This window comes from Bos taurus, chromosome 19, assembly GCF_002263795.3.
Source record: "Bos taurus isolate L1 Dominette 01449 registration number 42190680 breed Hereford chromosome 19, ARS-UCD2.0, whole genome shotgun sequence".
In the NCBI taxonomy this organism is placed as follows: Eukaryota; Metazoa; Chordata; class Mammalia; order Artiodactyla; family Bovidae; genus Bos; species Bos taurus.
Genome location: NC_037346.1, coordinates 57,585,554 through 57,613,468, shown reverse-complemented (window position 1 = coordinate 57,613,468; position 27,915 = coordinate 57,585,554). Strand labels below are relative to the sequence as shown.

The 27,915-nt window shown below is 55.6% G+C and overlaps 1 long non-coding RNA gene across 1 annotated transcript; it reads left to right on the top strand.

Annotated features, from left to right (window-relative positions):
- Positions 1 to 509: 509 nt before the first annotated feature.
- LOC132343126 (uncharacterized) lies at positions 510 to 14,662 on the top strand. The gene is made up of 3 exons (XR_009491816.1): positions 510 to 778; positions 13,361 to 13,530; positions 14,235 to 14,662. It is a non-coding gene; the product is annotated as an uncharacterized lncRNA (long non-coding RNA).
- Positions 14,663 to 27,915: the final 13,253 nt, after the last annotated feature.

Below are 27,915 nucleotides of genomic sequence, written 5' to 3'. Positions count from 1 at the left end.
GCCCCCTGACCCAGGGCTCTGATGCATCACTTTGTCTTTTTGGTCAACCTCCTGAATCTGCCTGCCTTCCCTGGTTGAGGCATCATTTGCAGAATGCTCTGGAGAAGGCCATGGGCAGAGGAGCCTGGCAGGTTACAGTCCATAGGGCCGCATGGAGTCGGACATGACCGAGTGAGCGCACACGCACGCTGAATCGCTATTCTCTTGCTCCCCTCTCCCGACACCTCCATCTGCTGTGAACCCCAGGATAGTGGGCTCCAGCCCAGAGCCCGAGGTGACCTTCTGGTCCTGCTGCCCGGACCCCATGGTGGGGTCCGGGCACCTGCGGGCACTGCTGCCTTATTGCCTCGCCCTGCAGCTCGGGCTCTTCCTCCACAGAAACCCCCGGGGCCCCCAGCATGGCTGCACCAGCCTCTGGTGTGGACCAGCTGCTGGGTCTCTGCTCTTTCATCCCCCATCCCCAGGGAACCCTGGCTCTGCTTCCTGAGCAAACACATCTGGACTCATCAGACCGCGTGACCGAAACATCTGCCTCCAGAAAGCGGAGACAGCAGCCCTTTTGTAATCACTCCTAACTGTCTCCAGCCCCAGGGGCTCTCGCCTCTGGGCTCTGGATTTAAGGACATTCAAGTTGTTTCTAGCGGCAGGTTATGGGCTCTATGGTCCAGGTGGCGGCAGGAAGAAGTGGGTGCAGAGGCTCCAGGGTGGAACAAGAGGACTGAAGCAAATCTTCGGTCCCCGGTGTCCCTGGGAAACGGACAGACACCCACGGGAGAAGGTGAGGTGACACGGCAGGTGCCCAGTGGACCCCTTGGCCTCACTGCTTCCAGGGTCTCCTGCTACCGTCTGTCCCCCAGGAGGGCCATCTCTTTGCTCACAGGCTTTTCCTGACGTCCTGAAAGCTTGCTTTGCCAGAAGAAGGCAATGGCACCCCACTCCGGTACTCTTGCCTGGAAAATCCCATGGACAGGGGAGCCTGGTGGGCTGTAGTCCATGGGGTCGCTAAGAGTCAGACATGACTGAGCGACTTCACTTTCACACATTGGAGAAGGGAATGGCAACCCACTCCAGTTCTAGCCTGGAGAATCCCAGGGACAGGGGAGCCTGGTGGGCTGCTGTCTATGGGGTCGCACAGAGTCGGACACGACTGAAGCGACTTAGCAGCAGCAGCAGCAGCAGCGGCCGAGAGGAGGGAATGTAGAAGTGACCAGTTGCCTTGCCCCTGGGCGGGGGTGACTCGGAGGCGTCCACCCTTACAGGTCTCCTGGAGATCTGCCCAGGAGAAGTTCCAGTTGCCCCCGGAGGAGCAATTGTGATGACCTGCTCCTCTGGTGGGCTCCCAACCCCTCCACTTCCCTCCCCTCCCATGAATCACCTCCCTCCTCCCTTCCCCTCCCCTCCCTCCTCCCTTTCCCTCCTCTTCCTCCTCCCCTCCCCTGCATCCCCTCCCTCCTCCTCTGCATCCTCTCCCTCCTCCCCTAAATCATCTCCCTCCTCCCCTCCCTCATCCCTTCTTCTGCATCCCCTTCCTCCTCCCCTGTATCACCTCCCTCCTCTCCTCCCTCCCTCCTCCCCTGCCTCCCCTCCCTCCTGCCCTCCCCTACACCTCCTCCTTCCTCCCCTCCCTCCTCCCCTCCCTCCTCCCCTGAATCATCTCCCTCCTCCCCTCCCTCCTCCCCTGCATCCCCTCCCTCCCCCTCCCTCCTCCCCTGTATCACCTCCCTCCTCCCCTCCCCTCCCCTCCTCGCCTCCCCTCCCCTCCTCGCCTCCCCTCCCCTCCCTCCTCCCCTCCCTCCTCCCCTGAATCATCTCCCTCCTCCCCTCCCTCCTCCCCTGCATCCCCTCCCTCCCCCTCCCTCCTCCCCTGTATCACCTCCCTCCTCTCCTCCCCTCCCTCCTCCCCTGTATCACCTCCCTCCTCCCCTCCCCTCCCCTCCTCGCCTCCCCTCCCCTCCCTCCTCCCCTCCCTCCTCCCCTGAATCATCTCCCTCCTCCCCTCCCTCCTCCCCTGCATCCCCTCCCTCCCCCTCCCTCCTCCCCTGTATCACCTCCCTCCTCTCCTCCCCTCCCTCCTCCCCTGTATCATCTCCCTGCTCCCCTCCCTCTGCCCACCCCCCACTCTACCTATAGGTGTACCAGATCTGCCTCTCAGGAGCAGCTCTTGGGTGAACCCAAACTGAGACCAGTGATGGCAAGTGTCAGCATCTGTGGCCTTACGGTTTTTCTTTTCTGTTTTTAAAGTAGACCGATGAGTGCCAAGGGCTAGGGGAGGGGGCCTTAGTGCTTGTTTATTTATTTTTGGCTGGCTGGGTCTTCATTGCTGTGCGGGCTTTCCTCTGCTTTTGACGATCAGGTCTACTCTGTATGTGCAGCGTGCAGGTTTTAACTGCGGTGGCTTCTCTTGCTGCAGAGCGCGGGCTCTAGAGCACAGGCTCAACAGTCGTGGCGACGGGCTTAGTTGTCCTGAGGCTTGTGGGATCTTCCCAACCCAGGGATGGAAGCTGCTTCTCCTTCAATGGCAGGCAGATTCCTTACCACTGAGCCGTCAGGGAAGCCCTACAGATTGTTTTTAAGACAGTTCGAAGAGGCACCAAGAGTCTGTGGATGTTCTGGGGCCTCAGAAGAGGGGAGAGATGCCCTGGGGCTGGGGTGAGCACACTGTAAGCAGGATTCCCTCAGCCCAGCTGTGATGTGATTGAAACCCAGCCAGGCTCATAAAACCAGCCCTTTACATGGCATGACTCCACCATCGCAGGAAAGAGTTCCTCCCTCTTCTCCATCTCCCACAAAAGCATGATCATGCCTCCCTGTTGAGACTCCAAGCCATGTAGACCTCTGTTCTCTGAGTCAGACGTTTGGGCTGGGTTTAACTGGTTCATTTTGACATGGTGTAACATTGCATGGGGCTTCCCAGGTGATGCCTGCCAGTGCTGGAGACAGAAGAGATGTGGGTTTGATCCCTGGGTCGGGAAGATCCCCTGGAGGAGGGCATGGCAACCCACTCCAGGATTCTTGCCTGGAGAATCCCATGGACAGAGGAGCCTGGCGGGCCACAGTCCAGAGGGTCACAAAGAGTCAGACACGATGGAAGTGACTTAGCACGCACAGCATGGTATTAAGAGAAAGTGACGGGTTTCATATCAGCCAGATGGCAAGGGGGTCATTCTTTGGCTGCTGCCTTTAGTGAAGTGGGACTTTTGATGTCCAGAACCCCATGAAAGAAAGCGAACGGGTTAGTCGCTCAGTCATGCCTGACTCTTTGTGACCCCATGGACTGTAGCCCACCAGGACCCTCTGTCCATGGGATTTTTCTAGGCAAGGATGCTGGAGTGGTTTGCTGTTTCCTTCTCCAGGGGATCTTCCTGACCCAGGGATCAAACTCGGGTCTCCTGCACTGCAGGATTCTTTACTGACTGAGCTACCAGAAAGCCCCCAGCACCCCGTAGCCTCATAATTCAGGTGATGGGGTTGCGTCCTGGGTAATGTTGACATTGACCATAGTGTGATTCCAGAATCAATCTTTTTATTTTACAAATAGGAGAACTGAGCCTCAGTGACGCTCTCCTACACCCTCAAGGCCCACCCTGCTCTCATTTTCCCTTATGAATGAGCTTCGCAAGTATTTATAATTTACTTCCGTCCTCACAGCCTGTCTCCACATCCTTTATGGAGTTTATCAGGGATGGCCAATGCTGACTTTCAAAAAGTACTCACAACCGAAAAGTTGAGAGTTATGTTTTATTTGATGCAAATTTTTAGGACTTCAAGCCCCGAAGACAGCATCTCAAGTGACCCTGAGCGAACTGTTTGGAGGAGGCGGGGGTGTGGGGAGGAGTCGGGTTATACAGAAGCTTGCAACAAGGGGCAGGGAGTCTGAACATCAGAAGATTATTGTTAATTAGGGGAGACCAGATATCTCAAGGAATTCAGTGCTTTTTCTATGGGAAAAAGCGAGTCTGGGCTCAACTGAAGTCACTCCTTTCATACGCACCTCAGCTCTCTGGGGTCAGCATCCTGAGATTTGATTTTTCACATCCTTAGTTCCTTGCTCACCGGTGGGGATGGCAGCAGCTCAGTGGCAGCCGGGAAGCAGGTATTGCTCTTCCTGGGCTCTGAAATTCACATGTGGAGGGCCGGAATCCCTGAGGGCTGTGACATGCTTGTTTACTGACACAGCAGGAAATACTCTGTCTCACGCCAACACGGAGGGCCACCCCATTCCAGGCCAAGTGACAGGACCCCCGTGATCCAAAAGAGGGCTCACAATAGTGCAAACCCATCTGAGACGCGCGTGCAGCTGGTTGAAAGGACACATGAGAAACCGTTTAGAATCCGCTTTTGATCCCTTGGGCCTCCGGCCTTGAAAGGCATGGAGGGGAGCCTGGTTCTCGTTTGAGCAGATGGGCCTGTTGGCAAATATACTTCCTTAGATTCCCCCCTAAACACACAACATCCTGTCTTGGGTGGGTGGCTGTGACACAAGGGGCCGAACAGACCTCCAAGAACACCTGTCATAAGAGCAGCAACCTCCGTGTGCAGAGCCCAGAAAGCATTGGCGTGCGTGGCTGCCTCTTTGTCTAAGGGTGCGGTTCCTTTAAGGAGTGGGCCGCCTGTAAGAGTCCCTGAGAGGGAAGCCCCGCCCCCTGCCAGGCTCCCTGGGGACCTGCCTTAGGGGCGCGGCAGCGGAGGTCTGGAGGGACCTAGAGGAAACAGGGATGCGCAAGATGTCCAGGCCCAGGATGCCTCGCTGCCACGATGGCGATGGGCTCAGGGAGGAAGTTTCTCCAAGGCCTGACGCTGATCTGAGAAAGCGTCTTGCCTAACGCAGTGGTCTCCTGGTCCCGGACTTGTCCGGTTTTCTTCCCCAGGAGAAGCAGCTGACATCGCGGTCTGTTTGCAATAAGGCTTTACTGAGGTTGGAGAGAGAAGAGGGGAGGAAGGCCTTCCTGTAGGCCTTTCAAAGAATCTCCATTATCCTTCAGCGTCTGTACAGAAAGAGCCCCCGAGACCCCTGACACTCTCTGAGACAGGAGTGGCTGATAGCAGACGGGATGTCGCCACTCCATCTCCCGTGTCCCGAGTGGGTGTAGCTTGTGGTATTCCGACCTTCACCTGGGATGTGACCTCAGAATTCTTCTTCACACTACGACCTGGGCCAGGACTAACGCTAAGGCCCAGAGCTGGCACTGAAGATGAAACTCATTTTCCGTGTCAGTTTAAAACTCATTCAGCAGAATAAACTGTGCAGCTGTAAAGAAACAAGAATAAATAAATAAATCCTTACCCTTAAAAAAAAAAAAAACCCGTTTGCTGACTCAGATGAACTTATAAAGGTATGCAGATACTTTGATAAGAAATGCTTAATGATCATAAAAGCAGAATCGATCGCTCAGCTTGCTTAAAAGGTGAGGGTTTGCGCCACACCACGAGGCTTTATGTCAGAGTAGCACATGATCCACCTCAAATCTGACCCGAGGTCCATTCTTCCTTTTTTATTTTTGGCTGAGCGGGGTCTTATGGCTGCACGCGGGCCTTCGCTAGTTGTGGCGAGGGGCGCTACTCTTTTGCGGTGAGCGGCTTCTCACTGCAGCGGCTTCTCCTCCGCCGACCCTGGGCTCTAGGGCACGGACTTCGGCAGTTGCGGCACACGGCCTTAGATGCCCTGCAGCTTGGCACGTGGAATCTCCTCAGACAAGAGACTGAACCCGTGTCCCCTGCACCGGCAGGCGGATTCTTTAGCCACTGGGCCGGCAGGGACGTCCCCATCCTTGAGTCAGCTGGGAGGGTCTAGAAGCAAGTTTTGCCAGCCCCGCCCCAAGGGGTCCTGGGCTCCCCACCCAGCTTATAAGTTCTGGAAAGAGAGTGAAGAAGATGAGACCCGTGTCTCGGTTCTCAGTAGCATCTCTCCAGTCTGCTCCTCCTCCTTCTATTTCTCTCCTGAGCTCCACTTTGGAGAGTGACCCTGTAAGTTGTCATCTGAACGGGGAGTGAAAGTGAAGTCGCTTAGTCATGTTTGATTCTTTGTGACCCCGTGGACTATAGCTCACCAGGCTCCTCTGTCTCCATGGGATTTTCCAGGCAAGAATAATGGAGTGGGTTGCCGTTTCCTTCTCCAGGGGATCTTCCGGACCCAGGGATCGAACTCAGGTCTCCCGCATTGTGGGCAGACTTTTTATCATCTGAGCCACCAGGAAATCCAGACTGGGAGGGACCACTATTAATAATCGCACCAGAACCACACACCAAGACACATAGTCATCAGTGAATGAAAGCTATAAAGGCAAGGTGTCCCAGCAAACAGAGACGGCCATGCCCTTAGGTCCTATACTATTGTATGGAAATGCATATTTGTGTGTGTGTGTGTGTGTGTGTGTGTGTGTGTGATGCATGGATGTGCATGAGCGCTCAGTCACGTCCGACTCTTTGCAGCCTACCAGATTCCTCTGTCCCTGGAATTTTCCAGGCAAGAATACTGGAGTGGGTTGCAGGTTCCTACTCCAGATAGCTGCATGTGCCCCGGGGCAATAAGAGAAAGCCCAGCCTCCCCCAGCTGCCCTGTGCCCTCTGGCTCCTCTTGCCAGCTCTCAGGTGTGAGACAGATGGATGGATACAGATGGATGCAAACCCTGGCTGAACTGACAAGGCTCCCGGAGGCTGGAGCAGTTAACTGAGCCTTGCCCGGCTCTGAGCACAACCTCGGGCCTCTTTAAGGGCTTTTCAATTGCCACTTGAGTGAGTAGCTCTATTTCTTCTCTCAAAGTCAAGATTCTGCTCAGCACTGGGAGAGGAGGGCTGGCAAGTTGCTAATGCTGGTCCATTCAGCAAAAGTCCCCGATTCTGAGCCATCCCCAGGGACGCTTCCGTCCAGCGGCTTCTTCCCGGATATGCCCACTTTCAGATCTTCTGCGCTAATGAAATTCAAACAGCTGCAAATGGAAGGGACTCTGGAGAGCTTTGAGCTCAACTGAAGTTCCTAGGGGAGAAGGTTTCCTGTGAGGGGAGGTAGAAGGGCAGCCCTCTGGTCAGCTCCAGCTCTGATCCTGGAAAATGTCACCACGGATAGAAGAGACCCAGATGCTGTTGCTGCTGGCAGGGGGCCCCCAGGACAGAGGGCCAGATCCAGGACAGAGGGACGGGCTCCACCAGCAATGGCAGAGCTTAAAGCCGTGTTGAAAAGCCAAGACTCTCAGAACCAAGTGAGTGTAGCCCATGGAATCTGGGGGCCACTGCATGGAAACTGATCACTGGAAAGCCCTCGGGGGGGCAGGGCTCAGGCACTGGGTGGGGGTCAGGCCGCCCTCAGGCAGCCCCCGGAGGAGCCCCCGGTAACTCAGTACCCTTAAAGCTGCCTCTTAACTGAGACGCTGGGTGCTGATTCTGCAACAGATCCACGTGCAGCCAGCGTCCAACACGGAACACCTGTGCCCCAGTCTGCCCTGACCCGCGCCGGGCGGCGGTCGTGCTGTTCTGCCCAGACGGCCAATACTCTGGAACGCGTTAGGATTCCAATTTTCAACAGATTTTCCCTCCCAAACCCGCCTGGCTCCACAGTCACGTGCACTCAGATGGGAGGCGGGTGAAACGGAGGTCCAGCCCAGTGACAACCGTGAAGACGAGGATGCCTGATAACCGTACAAATTACAGCCCTCGTCTTCCTCCTGCCCGTGGAGGAGGCCCAACGCTGCCTTCCTTCCCCTTGGTCTGTCTTGCAGTCACTCCTACTGAGCAGCTGCTACTATGGCCCCATTCTATAGATGCGAACACTGAGGACAGAGAGGTTAATTCATAAGGTCCTCAGTGGGTAAGTAACACATGAAGATTGAAGGCTACTGTCTGCCTTTGGGGCTCCCCGGACCTGTTACCCTTGGGCAGAGACAAACTTCCTGATGAGTGGGTTTTCGGCACTGAAGAAGCTAAGAAAGCTGCTGCGAGGGTGGATTTCCTTACCCGGGGCTGTTCTTCATTTTCCAGGTCGAGAGGAGGCAGGGTGGGCCTTGGGGTACACGGCAGCATGGCAGGTCTTTGTCTTTCCGACCACGCGGACACAGAACACAGCAGGCTCCTGACTCCCAGCCCGAGGGTTTTTGGTAGCTGTCCAATCGCTGGATCAGTATAGCAGCTCTGCCTTCATTAAGGTCCCAGCAAGAGGAAAGAACTAACCTGCTTGGTGCCCAGGGCCTCTGGGGTTACTGCTCTCTGACCAGATGCAGCAGGCCAGGGCATTGGGCACAAGGGAGCTGGCCAGGTGGGCGGCATGCATCTGTGCAGAGGGCAGGCATCATGCTTTTTTTTCCGCAGAGAAGTGCAAAATCAGCTTTCTGGTGGCGAGTGGCTGAACCTGGCTAGAGCAAGTGGACAGCAGCAGGGCAGCGGGCAGCTCCTGGGGCCCCACGTTTTCAGTGCCCGTTGAACTATGGCAAACTCTGCTGGCTCAGGCCTCCCTCCACGGAGCCCCGGTCAGCAGAAGCGGGTGGGCGGCTGGGCATGGGGCTGGGAGTGGGAGCTGGCAGAAGAGCAGGGAGAGGAGAAAGAGGTTCTATCAGACAACTTGATCAGACGTGACAGGAAACCCTCCTAGTAATGGCTTGTTGTTCTGCGCTGCTCGGTCCTGTCCGACTCTTTGCAACTCCATGAACTGTAGCCTGCCAAGCTCCTCTGTCCGTGGAGTTTCCCAGGCAAGAATACTGGAGTGGGGAGCCATTTCCTACGCAGGAATCAAACCCCTGTCTCCTGCATCTCCTGCATTGGTAGGTGGGTTCTTTACCACTGCGCTGCCTGGGACTTGTTCAGTCGCTATGTCATGTCCAGCTCTTTCCGACCCCATGAACTGCAGCACACCAAGCCCTCCCTGTCCTTCACTATCTCCCAGAGTTTGCTCAGACTCATGTCCATTGAGTCTGTGATACCATCCAGCTATCTCATCCTCTGCCACCATCTTCCCCTCCTGCCCTCAATCTTTCCCAGCATCAGGCTCTTTTCCAGTGAGTCAGCTCTTCACATCAGGTGGCCAAAGTATCGGAGCTTCAGCTTCAGCATCAGTCCTTCCAATGAATATTCAGGGTTGGTTTCCTTTAGGATGGACTGGTTGGATCTCCTTGCAGTCCAAGGGACAATTCAAAGGCATCCATTCTTTGCACTCAGCCTTCTTTATGATCCAACCTTCTTTATGGTCCAACTTTATGGTCCAAACTGGGACTTAAGAGAAACCAGAAGAGAGGGAACGGGATGTCTTTTCCTGGTTCCTCTCACTAAAACACCCAGACCTGAACCTGGATGCTGTCACCAGGATGATATCATGCTGGTGTGTCCCCGTTTCTTAGCTCTGTTTCTTTCTGTGTTGGCTCAGGGAATTGAGGCAAGATGGTGGCTCCCAGCTCCCCACCTTGGGAAAAAAGTTTTTTCTCCTCCACCAAGAAAAGACAAGTTCCGAGCCTGATTGTCTTTGGCCTGAATTGAGTTACATGGTGACTCAGGAAGAAAGCCTGTGTCCACTGTGTGCAACTTCCTGAAGCTGGAGGTGGGATCAGTCCTGTGTGAGACGGGATGGGGGAAGGGTGATGGTGCCCAAGACCCAAGATTGGATGTGGGTGGCCCAAGGAACCATTCCTGCACGTCAACTGGGACCGGGTGAACCCGGAGGGAGAGCGTGGGCAGTTCTTGGACAGAGGTGTGTCTGGACGCTGGTGCCCCCGGGGCCGAGGGAGGGAGGGGAATACACAGGTGTGGACAGGCAGACGCTGGAGGATTTGTTCAGAGAGAGCACAGCGGTGCCGCCTCTGGAGGGCATCATATGGGAGGCAGTGGGTGTCGGGGGATGGGAGTCCCCTTGTTCCCTGGGAACATCTAACCTGCAGAGCCTAACAAGGCCTGCCCAGCAGTACCAGGATTTCCTTAGTGCTTCTACACCACAAGGCTTTCCATGTCGCGTGTCCTTGGATCTTCCCCATCTTCCTGGGCAGCAGTCAGGCTGTTACCCTGCGGATCTCCTTTCAACAGGTGAGGTACCACATAGCAGGTACACTGGCCTCCTCTGGGGCCAAGCTGCGTGGGATGGAAGCAGGGCTCTGCTGTGTGACTTCAGGCCAGACGCTCAGCCTCTCTGTGCCTTGGCTTCTGTGTTTGTAAGAGGAGCTGATGGCGGTGCCCAAAGCACAGGGTGTGGTGAGGCTGAGACATGTTGGTGACATGCTAGAGGTGGCCACTTGGTGTGCTGCAGGAAGATCTGGGGTTGGCCTCTGGGACCGTTGGATTCAATCCAGCAGCCAGGCCAGTGGTTTCCAGAGCCCACAGCCGTGTGCTGGGAAACTTTGGATAAACCTTTCCATGGAAATCTCTAGCACTCTCCTGTGAACACTCCTTCTCACAGCCAGGACTGCAAGCAAGACAGAGACCCCGTGGGACCACCTGGCTGACGCTGAGCTGGTGAGGCCACCCGGCACTGTTATTAAACAGCCCGGCTGACGCTGCCAATCTGAGCCAAGCCAGGGATACATGACCTGGAGGTCTTTCTCCAGCTGTTTCCGCCTGGGTCAAGGCCTCCAGGGGTGGAGTGCTGAGGGTTTGGGCTTCTCTTCTTTAAAAGGGAGACACGGGAAAATGCAGAAGGAGGTGGTTTGGCAGGTGGACTGATTGAAGGAGGTGGGTTGTTTGACTGCTGTAAAGGGGGAGACCTTCGAGCTTGGCTATCCAATTCGGGAAACCTTGTTAGGAACGCAGACCCCCCAGGCCTGCCCCAGACTATGTATCGGAATCTGCTTTAATGGATCATTTCCACATTCATGTTTGAGAAGCTGCTTTGGCCTGGTCCTCTTCGGCCTGGGGAGGTTCCGGTTTCCTCTGGCTGTGTAGAGTTTCTATGGAGGTTTCAGAACTCAAGAGAGACAGAATCTCAGGTGCAAGTCAGATGGCTAAGCTCTAGCCCCCACCTTTGAGGGCTGCGTTGTCCCATGCAGGCAGCAGCCACTAGCTGCCCAGGGCTATTAACATTAAAGCTAAAGGCTGGACTTCCCTGGTGGTCCAGAGATTAAGAATCTGCCTGCCAGTGCAGGGAATGCGGGTTCCTGGTCTGGGAAGATCCCACACACTGCAGAGCAGCTAAGCCCGTGAGCCACAGCTACTGAAGCCTGTGACCCTAGAACCTCCGCTCCGCAACAAGAGAAGCCATCACAGTGAGAAGCCCGCACATGCCAACTGTAGAATGGCCCCTGCTCGCCACAACTAGAGAAAGACCACGCCCAGCGGTGAGACCCAGTGCAACCAAAAAAATACAGAAAGAAAAAAAATTTTTCAAAGTTAAATACAAACCAGGTGGTGAAGGACAGGGAAGCCTGGCATGCTGCAGTCCACAGGGTTGCAAAGAGTCGGACGCGACTGAGTGACTGAACAGCAACAGCACAAACCAGTGGAGACAAAATACAGTGACTCAGTGACAAAGGCATGTCTCAGGGGTCTCAGTGGTCAGCAGCCACAGGTGGCCAGTGGCGATTGCAGAGTGAACAGTTCCATCATCATGGAACATTCTACGGGGCAGTGTGGGCGCAGTGGTCATTGGGTGGCCGCAGGTGATGGGTGCCCCACCCAGCCCTGCTCTCACTGAATGGCAGCTTCCCTCTCTGGGTGGCAGGGAGGGTGGCATGTATGGCCAACGTGCAAGTGACAAATGTGTGGGAACTTGGGACGGGGTGGGGGGTGAGAGCATGGGGGAGGGAAGCAGAGGCTTCAGGAAGCAGCTGCAGAAGAACATCTGGTGCAAAGTCAAAGCTGGAGTTAGTTATGGTGAGAAACACAGGGGGCATTTAGAAGTCATTTAGCTCAAACCCCACCCCACACCGAGCTTCCCCACCCCGTCTACTAGAGTAAGACCTGGAAGCTGGATTGAGGGGCAGCAGCCAGACCTACAGTTGGGTTTTGGACCCCAAGCCCAGTGATCCATTCGTTTGCTAGTGAGACAGTCAGACGGTGTGGGGGCTTTACCAGGAGGAGGGCATGTGTGGGGCTGGGGGCTGGGCGGCCGTGCAAGACGCCCCTTCTCAGAACCTGAGAACTTGCATCCGCTGATTCCTGCTGCCAGCCACAGAGTGAGCTTGGAGGTGGCTCCTGCTCCAGCCAAGACCCCAGCCCTGGCTGACACTTTGACCACAGCCTTGTGAGACCCAGAGACAGAGGATCCAGTTAAGTCGCACCCTGACCCAGAGAAATGCGCTGGTTTAAAAATTAAGTTGGGGGCATTTGTAAAATGCATCAATAGATAATGAATATGTCCATCTTTATCGTCCATGAAGACTCAAGCGCCACAGTTGAAGCCTTCTCCAGCTGTGATGTTGGAGAATACTCATGAGATTTCCCCTGGACTGCAAGGAGATCAAACCAGTCAATCCTGAAGGAAATCAGTCCTGAATATTCATTGGAATTCATTCCTGAAACTCGGATGCTTTGGCCACCTGATGTGAAGAGCTGACTCATTGGAAAAGACCCTGATTCTGGGAAAGATTGAGGGCAGGAGGAAAAGGGGATGACAGAGGATGAAGAGGTTGGATGGCATCACTGACTCAATGGATATGAATTTAAGCAAATTCTAGGAGATAGTAGAGGATAGGGAAGCCTGGCATGCTGCAGTCCATGGGGTTGCAAAGAGTCAGACATGACTTAGCAACTGAACAATATTTCCACAGGGGAAAAAGATTAATGAAGGAAGGCAAATTGGTCCTGGCAATCAAGCAGTGCAGTGAGTAGGCTGGTGGAGTTGCAGGAAGTGGAGAGAATGGAGGGGGACCTTGGATGAATGATTGGATCCTGCCAGGCACCCTCTCACGTGGGCCCCTAGGAACGGCCCTGAGGGCAGCTTCTGGGGATTTGTGGGTCCTCGGGTGGGGGATGGCTCTCCTAAATCTCTGCTCCCGGGGCCAGCTGGCTCTCACTCCACATTCTGTCCACATAGCTATAAATATTAAAAGGCACCAGAAGAGAGATTGGGAAATCGGGCTGTGGGCAAGATACTGCTTTGAGTGGGGAGAGAAAACGAGAATGAAATTTCTTTCCGTCCCTGCTCCGGTATGGTTAGTGCAAAAAGTGCTGTGGTGATAAGGAGTGGGAGGCTCGTGCCCTGCGGGCTCTGAGCGGAGGTGGTTCCGTGGGGGTCACCTGGAGAGGTTGGGGATGGGAACCACCTGGCCCTGGGTGCCAGCCTTCTTCATGAAGCTCCTGAGGCTTGGAGCCTCTCCCCAGAGCATCCCGGATCCCAGCTACTGAGCAGAACTCTGAACCAGCCCTGATGGTTCACACCGGGGCAGAAATCAAAGATTTGTTTTTGTTGTTTAGTCACTAAGTCATGTTTGACATTTTGCGACCCCATTGTCTGTAGCCTGCCAGGCTCCTCTGTCCGTGGGATTCTCCAGGCAAGAATACTGGAGTGGGTTGCCATTTCCTTCTCTAGGGGATCTTCCGACCCAGTGATTGAACCGACGTCTCCTACACTGGCAGGCAGATTCTTTATCGCTGAGCCACCGGGGAAGCCCAAAAATCAAAGATAAGGTAAAATGAAATGAAATAAAAGCAAACAAAGTGCCCCACAGGTGTGGGCAGCGTTTGGGGTGCTCTCTATGACAGCCTTAGTTCTAGAGCCAGCAGAATCCAGCGGGCACTGCTGGTCCTTCTCTGCATCCACGTCTCCCCCAGAATCTTCTTTCCATCCACCCCCGTCTTTTGCATTCCTGCTGCCAGCACCCCATTTGCATACAGCGCCTCACCTCCCCTTCCAGTGATCTCAGTGGATTTATGATGGATCTTGCCTCCCTAGATCACTTCTTGGTTAGAAATTTTCCATTTGTCCAAAAGCACCAGTAGGAACCCCAAGTCCAAGAGTGTTGGCCAGACCCCAGGCCCTTGAGCAGCCCTTTCAACCACAGCCTGTGAGGCCCATACCCCTGAGCACCACCGCTCACCCCGTGACCCCCTCAAGCGCACGCTGAGCTCTGGTCTTCTCCCACACTTCCCGTGTGGCCTGGGAGATCCTCACCAGCCCTCAGCTGGCATCCTTTCTTGCACAAATTCCACCCCTCCTTCAAAACCCAGGTCAAATCTGACCTCTCAGCAAATCCAACCTTGACATTTGAAGCCCTAAGCACGTCCTCTTTCCTCTGAACTTTGATGCAATTTTAGCCTGTGCAGTTCATTTGTTAATTAATCATGCACTGTGCAGCCTTGAGACATTGTTTTTTTTTTTTTCTCTCTTCTAGCCTTGCACTGAGAGTTAACTCTTTGCTGTGTGTGCTGGGCTTAGTCACTCAGTCATGTCTGACTTTTTGCGACCCCATGGACTGCAGCCCGCCAGGCTCCTCTGTCCACAGGGATTCTCCAGGCAAGAATACTGGAGTGGGTTGCCATGCCCTCGTCCAGGGGAATCTTTCCAACCCAGGGATCAAACCCAGGTCTCCCACATTGCAGGTGGATTCCTTACCTAGTCTGAACCACCAGGGAAGCCCCTAACTCTTTGGGGGTCATTTAAATTTTGCTTGTTTACCCTGTGGCTTCCTGCCCTCTTGTGATCTCCTTGGAGGTGGATACCATGATTATGCCCCTTGGGCTCCCCCAGGAGCCCAGCCTCATACAGGGCCAGTCTGGGATGAGAGGGGTTTTTGGGTTTTTGCTGGATTTTATTTTCTCCTTCCACAGGTCCTGGGATACAGTCTGGCCCTAGTTTCTCCATTCGCTCATTCATTCATGATGTCGCCTTTTGGAAGTGGATGGTCGCCTTTTGGAAGACATCTTTTCATGCTTGTCCTTAAGTGGCATTTCCTTGGGATTCTGCCTGAGCTCTCTATTTTTCTCATAGTCCACCTGAGCCCCAAAGATTTGATGCTTTTGAACTGTGGTGCTACAGAAGACTCTTGAGAGTCCCTTGGACTGCAAGGAGATCAAACCAGTCAATCCTAAAGGAAATCAACCCTGAATATTTATTGGAAGGACTGATGCTGAAGCTCCAATACTTTGGCCACCAGATGTGAAGAGCTGATTGATTGGAAAAGATCCTGATGCTGGGAAAGATTGAAGGCAGGACAACAGAGGATCAGATGGTTGGGTGGCATCACCGACTCAATGGACATGAGTTAGAGCAAACTCTGAGAGATACTGAGGGGCATGGAAGCCTGGCGTCCTGTAGTCCATGGGGTCGCAGAGAGTCGGACACACCTGAGTAACTGAACGACACCTGCCCCTGGGGAACCTCAGCCACATCCTCTTCCTCTGCAATAGCGTGCAGGCTGATGGCATCAGGATCTACCCCTCATTGCTCCCTGGCCCAGTTCCCCATGGAACCTCTTAAGCTGCACATCTCCAGAGTTCAGCCCCACGTCTTTCAGAGTCGGACTCTGCGACTGTTTCACTGGATGCATGAATAAATGAGTGAGTGAGTGAATGAAAGGCTTCTCTGCGCTGTGTCTCCATTTCCCAACTGGCTCAGGCTCCACCATTGCAGCCTGGCACCAAGTGCCCAGGAGCTGCTCAGCTTCTGTGTGCTCATCTCCTCCTCGACAGACTAACTCTTCTGTTCCAGGCAGCTGCCACTGTGTAGGCTCCTTATTCTTACTCCTAGGTGGCTTCTCTCTGTGTTTTAACTCTCCTCCAGGGGCTCCAGGCCTCCCTCTCTGCCGTCCTTCCCTCCCTTTCCATGCTCCAGCTGCCTGCCGTTGCCCCTTTGGCCCCGTACGGATGTTATGAGACGGGTGCTTCTCGGAGGTGATGTGTCTGGTACCCTCTCTTGCTCAGTGATGATAGATGGATGCTGGGGTGCTCCTGTTTCCTTCTTTCCTCCTCTTCTCCCTCATGTTGGGGTCCATGGTACCATCTGGGTTTAAAAACGATGCTCCTTGTCATTGGAATGAAGTGTGGAACCGGGTCCATCCCATCACTCCACCAAAAGGATTCCCATTGGAGCAGCTGGTACCATTTCAAATGGATGAGTCACAGTTTCCTCAGGTGTTGAGTCTCCTGGTCGGGGGTGATGACATCCCCGCTGTGGGAAGAGGGCCGGGAGCCAGGTCCCAGCCTCCTAGTCTCCCTGCCTGTTCATCAAGAAGGAAACAGTGCTGGCTTGGGCTCCTGGATCCATCAGATCAAAGAGAGTTACTGGACCACTGTCCCCTACCCCGCTGGCTCCGTGGCCCCTGCCTCCCTGGTTCCAGCCAGGTGTGCCTCAGAGCAGGGAGGGCAGGTGGGCTGCAGATTAGTGTCCCTACCCGGGAGGGCGAACCTCACTCCACGTCTGGGGACTAGGTTTGGCAGGACAAACAGCAACAAGGGCAGCATGAGAGAGACCGGGATTGAGGAAAGGACAGCTGTAGCATAAAGAGTGTAAAGAGCACGTGATCTGAAGTCAAAAGGATGGGATTCAAGCTCCACCTCTCCCCTCCCCACCTGGGGACTCTCTGTGTGACCTTGGAAAAGTCACTTATCTTCTCTGAGCTTCATTTGCCTCATCTGTCAACTGGCAAATCACAGTGCCTCCCTGAGGGACTTCCCTGGAGGTCCCGTGGTTAAGGCTCCATGCTTCCACTGTAGGAGGCATGGGTTCAATTCTTGGCTGGGGAAGATCCCACATGCTATGCCACTGAAAGTGAAAGGATTAAAAAAAAATACCTCCCCATTAAGGGTGGCCATAAAAGATCAATGGGAGAAGGCACGTGGATGAATTTTACAAAAGCTCTCTGCATGCAAAGCATTTCCATTGTCCCAATCTCTGTCTCCTACCCGCTAAGATAGAAACCCACAGTGATATTTAGAGGCTTCTAGAACCAGATGAGGGTTGATGACTCCTGCCACCCAGCCTCTGGGGATGTGGAGCGAGGGGGGTGCTGGGGGGATGACACGGGGAAACCATAACGTTCGTTCCCCTGTAGTGCAGGGATGGTGGGAGCAAAGACTGCCTCACCTGACTTTGCTGCTGTTTGTTATTCTTGGGCAGAAAGTCCTCCACCTGATTCTGCTTGAAGCAGAGCTGTCCGGGGTGATGCTGTGACAGCATGATGGATGGGGACCAGGCACGGCTTTCGACACCGCAGCACAGAGGCTGCATTCTTTATCTGGAGCCGCCGGCGGGAGGCTGCAAATAAGCTTTCCAGTTCCAGGGATCCCTGATAAAATTCCATTCCGGGCCCCGGAGACACAGGCTGGTTTCAATCGCCTGGCAGACTGGGGAGGCGAGGGGCATGTAGGGAGGAGTGCACTGCCTCTGGGGAAACGGTCCTGGAGCCCGGGGGTTCTCGCACCAGAATTCCGTAAAAGTCACCTGTCTGGGTCTGAGCAGAGACTCAAACCATCTCTGACACCCAATTGTCTTTTCCATTTGCAATTTCGGTGGGCCTTGCAGTAGCCCAGGAGGCCAGGCCCTCAGGGCTGGAGTCTCTTCTGTGTAATTGAGATGTGAGCCATCCCTCGGGGGACAGGTCCCGGGGAAGCCGCCACGGTGAATACCTCACCCCCAACCCCTCAGAGATTCTGAAAACGCTGGCTCAAACCTTCAGTGTTGTGCCTGCAGCCATCCCTGGGGACATAATCTGCGCAGAAATGGATATTAAACCCAATCCACTGGCGTCAGGCATCTTGTGAGTTTAGTGAGACTTGAGGGGTTGTAGGGGCGCCTCTTGAGCTTCCAGGCTCCCACGGTCATGCCACCCCGCTGACCCCGGCTCTGCCTTTCTCCTCCATCCTTGCAGCCGACTGCTCCTCCTGTGTCTCTACGAGGCGGCCATTCCCCCACCAGGCTCCCAGGACCCAGCTTCTATCTCGAGCAGCCTGACAGAGGCAGGTCTCTAAGAGGACTCTTCCGCCAACTGCTCAGAGAATGAGACAGCACCCCTCTTGCCGTACAATCTAATAGTTAACATGCAGGCAGCTGTCCTGCCGCCGGCCAGGCGCGGTTGTGCGGGATTTTCACGTAGGGACCCATTTGGTCCTCTCGGTGACACGGCGCTCTCCTTGCCCCATTTTGCAGAGGAGAAAACCAAGCCACAGGTGAGTTGAGTCCCATGGTGAAGGTCACACAGTGAACCAGACATCTGGCTCAGGTCCTCCCGTCATGACCATTACCCTGGATGCAGATGGGCCCCTGTGAGTGCTCCCCCAGCCAGCAGCGCCCTGGGAGCCCCTTCTAGAGGAGGCAAGAGACCCTGGCAGACCCCAGTCACATCCTGGTTCCGATTTAAGAACTTTGTTCCCAGCCATCCCACAGGGCATCGCTTCCGAGGGCAGTGGCTCCCCAGGTCAGGGCTGAGTGGCCTGAGTTTGCACCCAGTCCTGGCTCCTTGAGGCTTTCCAGGCGGCTCAGTGGGAAAGAACCCACCTGCCAACACGAGGGACATGGGTTCAATCCCTGGGCGGTCAGGAAGATCCCCTGGAAAAGGGAACGGCAGCCCACTCCAGTATTCTTGCCTGGGCAGTTCCATGGACAGAGAAGCCTGGCGGGCTAGGGAAGACCTTGTGAAAACACAAGGAGAAGCCAAGGACAGAGACCTCGAGGAAACCAGCGCTGCTGACGCCTTGATCTTAGACATCCAGCCTCCAGAACTGTGAGAAAATGCATTTCTTACAATGCATTTTTTTTTAAATAAATGAGAAACAGAGAATTGAAAATCTCATCCAGTCCACATAAGGACTAATATTGAAGCGCTCCCAACTGGGTTGTTGATCCTAAGAGACAGGCTGGGAGGAGACAGGAGTAGGAGGGGACAGGAAGGGTGTCTTAGGTGGCCCAGCCCGTGGTGCTTTGTCAGGGCAGCCGTTATCAACCCCAGCGTCTCAACAGCTGGCTGGGCTGGTGGGCTGCAACAAGTGGGTGGAGAGAGAAGAGTAGGGCAGGTGGGGAGAGGGGACGGCCCGCCCTCCTAGCAAGATGCCAGTTTGGTTCCTCCTGGGGTCGGAATGAAAACCGGAAGAGGACTGGTGGGGAATTAGGACTTGGGCAGGGTCTGCAGGAGCTGGAAAACTGTCGTGTGATGCCAGAGCCCGCACCCTGCCTAGGTTCACCCTGCCAGGAAGGGTCTGCTCAGCCCAGCCCACCACACCTCCCTTCCCCTCTCTCAGACCCTCTGGAAGGAGGAGGGAGTAAAACCTTTCCTTCCCGTTTCTTCCATGTCCATCTTGAGGGGCTAGCTGTCTGGCTCTGCCGGTCTCTTTCCTAGACAGCGCCTCCTCCAGATGCCCGTTCTCCATCCGTACCCCTGGCCTTTGCCAACCCAGCTCTGGTTCCTCCTTCCCTCAGCGTCCTCTTCCAGCTCGAGCCTGTCCCCTCATCTCGTCCAGCCCGTCCAGCTCATCCACACCTTCCACACCATCCACATCCCTGACATGTCACGTCCCCTGGTCCCCTGGTGAGTCTGTCTCCCATCGGTTCATCTCTGACTCACAAGCGAGTGTAGGAGTTCTGTCTCCTTCCAGGGGAATGTGCCCGTCTTCCTCCTGCACGTGGGGACTCGGGGCGAGTTCTTCCGGCTCGGTTGTGCGTGGAGCCTGGTGCTCCTTGATGGGGTCTATGGGGCACCCTTCCCGTCTCCTCCTACTCCTGTCTCCTCCCGGCCTGTCTCTTAGGATCAACAACCCAGTTGGGAGCACTTCAATATTAGTCCTTATGTGGACTGGATGAGATTTTCGATTCTGTTTCTCATTTATTTAAAAAAAAAACAACAAAAAAACGTGTTCAGCAACATTCCCCGCTCTGTTCTCTGCAGGACTGGGAAGGAATCAAACATTTTCTTATTTTCTCTCTCGAACATAAATTTTGTGTAAATTGTTTTCGCCGCTTCCTCCTCCTCGTCCTCCTTCTCCCCTCCCTTCTCTCCCTGAGCCTCCCCGTCTTCCTTCCTCTCCTCCTCCTGCTCCTTCTCTTTTCTGATATTCTGAAGGTCAGTGGCCTCATATGGAAAAGAGAGTCTCCAGTTCAACAAACAGACTATAGGTTCCCATCTGTTTCTCAAACACGTGCAGTTGCGGTCATTCCGATGTTTCCTGCAGGGAAGGGGGCAGGGCAGAGGAAGAGGGTGGTGGAGGAGCTCGGACCCAGGCCCTGGGCCCCCTGGACTCCCTAGGGCATCTCCACTTGTCCCTCTGTCCCCGCGAGTCAGAGCCCTCCCGCCCATTCATAGCCCGCGGCCCGGGCCCAGGTCCTGGCCCCTGGAGCCCAAACCCCACTGGGCCCTTCTCTGACCTCTGACCCTGCTGGCACACACCCCCTCCTCCTGACTCAGCTCCGAGCTCACCCCCTGGGTGCCCCTCCACCTGGATGTGGCTCCAGTGGCTCTCCACAGAGACAAAGCCACCACCTTCTCCTAAACTGTCCTCCCCAGGGAAGCAAACCGCTTGTCCTCCTGGTTCTGCCTGACCCTGGCCAGGCCCCTGCCTTCTCCCTTCATTAGAGGTGACAGAAACTCCCATCTCCCTTGACGGAAAGTTTCAAAGAGGTTGAAAGGGTTTCCTGCCTTTCCCCCCGGAGCCCCACGGAGAGGAGGAGACCAGGGAGGCCAGCAGAGGATGCTGGTGGTGCTCTGGCCTTGGGTCCTCAGAAAGGACCAGATGGGGGCTTCGGGATCTGGGAAGAGGGTGCTCCCGGATCAAACCAGAGGATGCTCCCACTCCGCCCCCGGCCCACAGGGTAGCACACCTCCCAGCCTCCAGGCGCTCAGGCTCTCCCCACAACCCCCCACCACCCGCCGTCACCGGCTCGGCACAGTCACACCGCGCCCGGACAGGGGATGCAATCAGACTCTCGGCTATTAGTCCCCAAGTGGTAATTGAAGTGGTCTGATTGGACCCATCTATTAGGCCCGGGGAGCTGTGGGGAGACGGCTCCCAGAGCATTTCCTCCGCCTGCTAATCTATCTGTCTGGCATTTTATCTGGAGCCCAGAGCCCATGCTTGAGCACCCAGGCATTTTACGGTATTATTATTACTTAGCACTTATAACGCACTTCATCAATGAGAGGGCCGGGCGGCCGTAGCCGGAACGATAAAGCACGGGGCTTCGATACAGATAAGGATCTCGCTCGGGCCTGTGTAATATTTGATGCCTGTGTCTTTGGTCTGTGTGTCTGGTTATTAGTTATGTCTCCTCAAGGAGAAAACCAATCCTCTTTCTCCTGATAAATGGGAGCCGGGTGGGCGGGAGGCTGGGGGTGGGGAAGGACACACTCAGGGGAGATCTTAGCGCGGGTCGCCCAGAAGCTGGCCTGGGACAGGACACTCAGTTCGAGGAGCGTCTCTGGGAGGTGACCCCAGGACCAGGAGGGGCGGGAGCCGATACTGGGTGCTATGCTGTCGGGAAGGTCACTGCCATGAACAAAGGGCGTTCAACTCCACGGCGGAAGTGAGGAGATGGTGAGGAGCACCCCAAAGTCATTCCGCCCCAAGGATCGAGGGAGCTAGAACTTCTGTCCTCGGATTCCGAGCTGATATTGGCTGGGCTACTCCCAAGGGCATTAGCTCCCAGCCGTTTGACCTTGGATCCTGCGTGTGCTAAGAGAATCCCCAGCTGCGGACTCAAAGATGCTGGTCCAGTGGGTACCCAGGAGATGGCAGGGTGCTGGCAGGGCTTGATGGATGGGCTTCGGGGTCTGGAGAAAGGAGTTTGATCGAAGGCCCAGGAGAGGGGCCTTCTTCCCTCCTCCTCTCCTGCCAGCCGTGACGGTCCCCGTGAGGCTATAGGTTGATCCTGACCCGATATCGTGGTAGCCGGTGCTATACCAGGGCCCCCACCCAGCTGCTGCCCCTTTCCGGATCCTGCCACAAGTGGCGGGTTCAAGCAAAGGTAGAGAGTGGTTTAGGTTCAAATGCCAGTCCTGGCGCCTCTGGAGGTAAAACCCTGGCAAGTGGCTTACTGTCTGCGACCCTCGGTGTCCTGACCTATGAGGTGGGGGCAGCACCTCCCTGCATGATTATTTTTGAGGATGAATAAGGTACTGTCCACAGAGCGCCTGGTCCTATTCCCGCCACAAGACTCCATGCGTTCTAAGTTGCCTCAGTCCTGTCCGATTCTTTGTGACCCCGTGGAATGCAGCCCACCAGACTCCTCTATCTGTGGGATTTCCCAGGCAAGAATACTGGAGTGGGTTGCCATTTCCTTCTCCAAAGGGTTGCATGCATGCATGCTAAGTCACTTCAGTCGTGTCCAGTTCTTCGTGACCCCATAGACTTCAGCCCGCCAGGCTCCTCTGTCCATGGGATTCTCCAGGCAAGAATACTGGAATGGGTTGCCATGCCCTCCTCCAGGGGATCTTCCCAACCCAGGGATCAAACTCGAATCTCTTATGTCTCCTGCATTGGCAGGAGGGTTCATTTGCCACTCTCGCCACCTGGGAAGACCAGCACAAGTCCATTTCCCTCCCTCTTGACCGCTTGCCCCCATCCCCACCCAGGACCTCACTTCCTGTTTGGAATATTATGACTTACAAGAATTTCTTCCGATGCTCACATTTGCTGGAGTGGGTGAAGGACTCCCCACCTCCAGGACACTTTCCACGCTTTCCATGCAGAAGGCAGGACACCCCCCTTACTGGATCCTCAGACAGCCTCCTGCCTGATGCCTGTGGTTGAAAACATCCCTGTACTCACCAGGCCAGGGCAGAGCCGCAGGGCATCCCCTGAGGGGCCAATGGATGCAAAAATGTAAATATCTTTCTAAAACTCCTTCCCTTTCCTGCAGATGTGGGAGTCAGGCACTACTGCTCGGGGCTTGAGGTTCTTCTTCAAAGGGCATCCCCCATAGGCAGGTGGAAAACTTGCTAGGAAAAGCTTTTTATTTTTTTCTTACATATTTTTTCTCCTTCACAGAATTCTTGCTGCTGTCTCAACCCCTAGCTTCCACAGAGCAATCAGGGAGCCTCAGGGAACCAGACATCTCCTGCTGCCTGGGGGCACCTCCTGCAGGAAGTCTTCCCTAATTATCTCCCCGCCTCCAGCATCCCTTCTCTGCCTTCTCTTCTGCCTCTCTGGTTTGCAGGCTTCTGGCGGCCATATGTTTGACTTGCGGGGGTGGGGGGGTTGCTTTTAAGGTCTGAAAAGTGTGTGTGTAGTGGGGAAATTGACATCTATCTCTCCAGAGAGATGAGAGGGTCTTGGAGGACGGGAATCGGGCCCCATGCTTCCTCTGATCCTCCTGCGGGACCCGATGGATCCAAGGCCTGGGGGCAGGGGCCGCTGCTGCCCACTGACCAGGCGGGTGAAGCCGAATCTGAGCCCACCACGAAGCTGCCTCCCCAGCCCAGGCAGGCTCCAGGCAGGCTCCAGGCAGGAGCCGGTGTCTCTGAAGCAGAAGGGATCCATCAGGGCTGAAGGGGCTGGCAGCCCTTCATCATATTAAAGAGCAATTCAGTGCAGATTAAGAGGACACAGCATCCTTTCTCTTGGGCTTGGGGAAACCATCCATCCTCCTGGAGCCTCTGGGCGGGGGGCAAGTGGTGGAGCTCTGGGCAGGGAAGGGAAAGGACTCAGGGAGCCTCGTGGGGTTGTGCCTGGAAATGAGGCCCGGTGGGTGTGGCTCTGCTCTGGTCCCCTGCCAGATGCTCAGCACCGGGTTTCCTGCCTGAGGCCATCTCCTCAGCCAGAGTCCCTCAGATGCTCAGGGGCCCTGGTTCTTTCATCTTAAGTTGCGGCACACGGGACCTCCAGTCTTCGCTGCAGTGCACAAACAATTCGCTGTGGCATGTGGGATCCAGTTCCCAGACCAGGGATGGAACCTGGGCCCCTCTGCATCGGGAATGCTGAGTTCCAGCCGCTGGACCGCCAGGGAAGTGCCAGCCCCGGTTCTTTCTTAAGATCAACTTCCTACTCCTTCCAAGGTCCGGAGCCGGGCTCCGTCTGGGGCCCTGTCAGCCATCTGCCTCCTTCGTCTGCCCTTCCCACATCACCAGCAACCAGGGCTCAGCTGTACCTTGGGGGAGGACCACCTCTCCCTGGCGGGCTGGCTGGGGAGGAGGAGGCAGGGATACCCTACGTACACCGTTCTTTGGAGGAGGGCATGTGAGCAGCCTGAAGCTGGGCGCTGCACTGGGCAGGCGGAGCGGGGCTGGGGGAGAGCTCTGCTCAGGAAAGGAAGGGCAGAGAGGAGGGAGTGGGCATTTGTGGATGCCCCTCTGTGCTCCCGCCTCCAGGCCAGGCCCCTTTCATGCGTCATCTCCTCATGTGAGTCTAGCATCTCCTCATGCTCAGGGGCTGGAGCTGGTGAGTCGACAGAGCTGGGGTAGAATTCTAGCTCCCTGGTCTCTGCCTGGGCGGCCCTGGGTTAGTGGTTTACCCCACCTAAGCCGCAATGTGCTCACCTGCGGCTATTGTTTAGTCACTAAGTCGTGTCTGACTTTCAGACTCCTGCCAGGCTCCTCTGTCCATGGGATTTCCCAGGCAAGAATACTGGCGTGGGTTGCCATTTCCTTCTCCAGGGGATCTTCCCGACCCTGGGATCGAACCTGCGTCTCCTGCATTGGCAGGCAGGTTCTTCAGCACTGAGCCACCTGGGAAGCCCGTGTTCATCTGTAAAGGGTGACTAATAACATTCCCCGCTCCAAAGATTAAACGAGGTCCTATGTCTAAAGCTCCTGGCAGCTGTCCCGACACGTGGACACACCCCTTAAATGGGAGCTCCATCCGTTATCAGCACCCCTGTGATGTAGAACTCACTGCCTTTATTCCTGCTGAAGGTAGCCGGGGCTCTGAAATATTCAGGCTCTCACAAGGCCATTGAGTTAAAGGCTGGCAGGCTGAGATCCGGCCCAGGCCTCTCAGACATCCTTCAGCCTCCGCGGGGAAAAGAGATAAATGAGCCCAGGCCTTGAGAGGTGCCCGCCTGCCCAGCCTCGTGGCAAGGGCAGAGAGGCACGGCGGCCAAGCTCCTGGCAGCTGACGCGGCCGGGCGGGGCCCTGCCCTGGGAGTCGGAGGAGAAGCCCCTCCCGAGTGGGCCAGGATGTGGACGGGGCTCTGCTCCCAGGGCTGCAGACATCTCACCTTGTGCTGGGGGGGCTCTGTCCTTCAGCGGCCCAGGGAGGGGGTGGCAGCGGGAAGGATGGTGAGGCGGGAGGGCTGGGGGCTGCGGGCCCCGCACCCGCTCCCTCCCTCGCGGCAGAACCGACTCTGGATAAACAATTACAGTCTATTTACCTCAGACCATATGGCGCTGGGAAACAGGTGTGCAGGTAATGAAGAGCCCGGCTCCAATTAAGCGTCTGGGAACCCGGCCGGATTCCTGCTGAATCTTTTGCTTGGGCTGAGGCCCACTTACAAATGAGAGCTAAATGGGACCGCGGCTCAATAGAGGCAGAAATGGAAGCCCAGAGGCACCCGAGATGCTGGGCTGGATGACATGGGTGTTGGAGAGGGTGCGGGTGGGGGTAGTCAGGGTTCCCCCTCCCCGCCCCGATCTGGCCGGGAAGGCAGACCTCGCCTGGGGCCCTCGTGGCAGCACCAGTGTGTCTGGGAGTCATGAAGGGAGACAGTCCTTGGCAACGCCCACCTGGTACCTGCATCGATGGGGACGGGGGGTGGGGCGCAGAGCGGGGACTTGGCACCCCACCAGACTCTTTCAGCCTGCCCCCTCGCCAAGCACCTTAGGTCTCCTCTGCCTGAGTTCCAGAGCAATTGATACATTTGTTGAAGGCTTGCTATGTGCCAGGCCCTGAGCTAAGCACACACACACAGAGGAACCAAATAGACAAAGGCCTTGGTTCCACTGGGTTTATTTTACGAGGATGGAGATTTCAGGCATTTTAGTAAAGAACCCACCTGCCAATGCAGGAGATGTAAGAGATGTGAGTGCGATCCCTGGGTCGGGAATATCCCCTGGAGAAAGGCATGACCACCCACTCCAGCATTTTTGCCTGGAGAATCCCATGGACAGAGGAGCCTGAAGGGCTACAGTCCGTAGGGTTGCAAAGAGCTGGACACGACTGGAGAGCCTCAACATGCACACACACCCAGGGGGATGGAAGGACAACCCACAAGTCAGAGGGCGCAAATGAGGTCCTTTCAGGGAGCAGTGAGTCCCGCAGGGAAAGCCAGTCCTTTCTTGCTGGTTGATCTCCTTGCAATCCTTGTGGGTCCAGCTCAAGGGCCCTCTATTGGGATGTTTCCCTGAGGCCTCCAGTGGTCAGTCCCCACCTCCTCTAGGCCCCCGGCCATGCCTGTCCCCACTCTGATCGCTCTAGTGGCCTTGTAAACAGCTACTGCCATGTCCCTCTCCCCCCAAGACACTGACTCTCTCCAGGGCAGGGCCATTTCCAGAGCACGCTGCAGGGCTAGGCAGGCAGGAAGAAGGTCTGGGGAGTGATGAGCCGGATGGTCCAGACCCCACCCCCATTTCCAGCCTCCCAGGAGGTTTGTCTGACCTGCTGAGAAGACACCACTCCAGCCTGGACTGAGACAGTGGACAAACCACGACTCTGGAGGGTGCCCAGCTGTGGGGAGGGACCTCAGTGCCCCCTCTGATCACAGAGCTGGGCAAGGTGCCCCTCACCATGCTGCAGGCTGAGCCTGAAGGAAGATGAACAGCTCCTGTCCCTACGGCGGGCTGATGGGAGGCGGACGGGGGCACATGTTCCGATGAATCTCTCGTGTCAGATTTTACTGCAGAGCAGTGAGGCCGTGCGAAGCAGGGGAGGCGGAGGAGGCATCATTTCTTCTGGAAGCCCCGGCTGGAGTGGCTGGTGAGGAGGGAGAGCCAGAAACGGAGATTTTTCATGCCCTTCTGCCTGCTTAATATTTTCACTTTCTTCTAATCTTGGATTTATGCCTCGCTTTGGGACTTGCCAAATCAAAATCAGCCCCTTTCCCAATCTCCCTTTTGGGAAGAGGGAATGTCCTCTCCCCAATGCTGTGGTCCCACTCTTGCCCCCCCGGGTCCCACTCCATCCTTCCTCGAGGATGCTGGCCCCATCCACACACAGGGCTCTCGCCAGCTCTGTCTGATTATAGAGAGGATGCCTTCCCTTGGAAACACACAGCTGCGCTGCGGGAAATAGATGGCAGATAATTCTAGGGGAGATGCAGGTTTCAGATGAGGGGCTTGCACTCTTTCTGGGGGTACAAGGTTTTCAGAGCCAGGATTCTGGGAAGCTCCAGGATCCAGCCTCCCTTCTGGACACGGAAAGCAGGGAGCAAAGTAAATGGTTTTTGAGGCGGGAAACAAATTGGATTTTTAAAAAATGTTCCGGTTGTAATGATCGGAGGGGTTATTCATAATCCTGGAGTAGAAAGTATGTCTTGAAATCCATGTTTTGCGTTGACAGCTTCTCCCTAATGGGCAAGATCTCACACACGATAGGGTCATAAAACACGGAGCTCTGGCTGGCCCTGTCGCTTGTCTGATCTGGAAAGCGACTCTCTCAGCAGCAGGCAGAGAGTGTGGGGCCAGGGTCTCCTACCCCACCCCCTACCCTGCTGGTCCAGGCTTTGAGACTTTCCCCCCGACAAACCCCCAGCGGGTGAAGGTGGGGAGGGGAAGGAGGGAGCAGCGAGTAGAGCCCTTGATGCAGAATAATCCTTGAAGACAGAAGTTTACAGAATGTCCGGATGGTCTACAGAACACAGATCTCCTGGCTGCTTTGCAGGAGAGAGTTTCATGTTCAAGACAGTCCTGTAAGTTAGGAAATGCCACCTAACCTGTCCCCTGTGTGACACAGAGTCACAGCGGCTCCGAGCATGGTCAGAGCTGCAAGGAGTCTCTCATTTAAAAAAACAAAAAAAACAAAAAACACGTAGTTTGACTCAACCCAATGGTTCCCAATGTGTTTGACAATGAGCCCCGTGTTGACACAGCCCCCAAAGGACATTCTGCGGAATCAGCGTTCCCGGAACCCACAGCGGTCACAGCCGTATCGTGGTTGTTGTTCAGTCGCTACGTTGTATCTGCCTCTTTGTGACCCCATGGACTGTAGCCCACCAGGCTC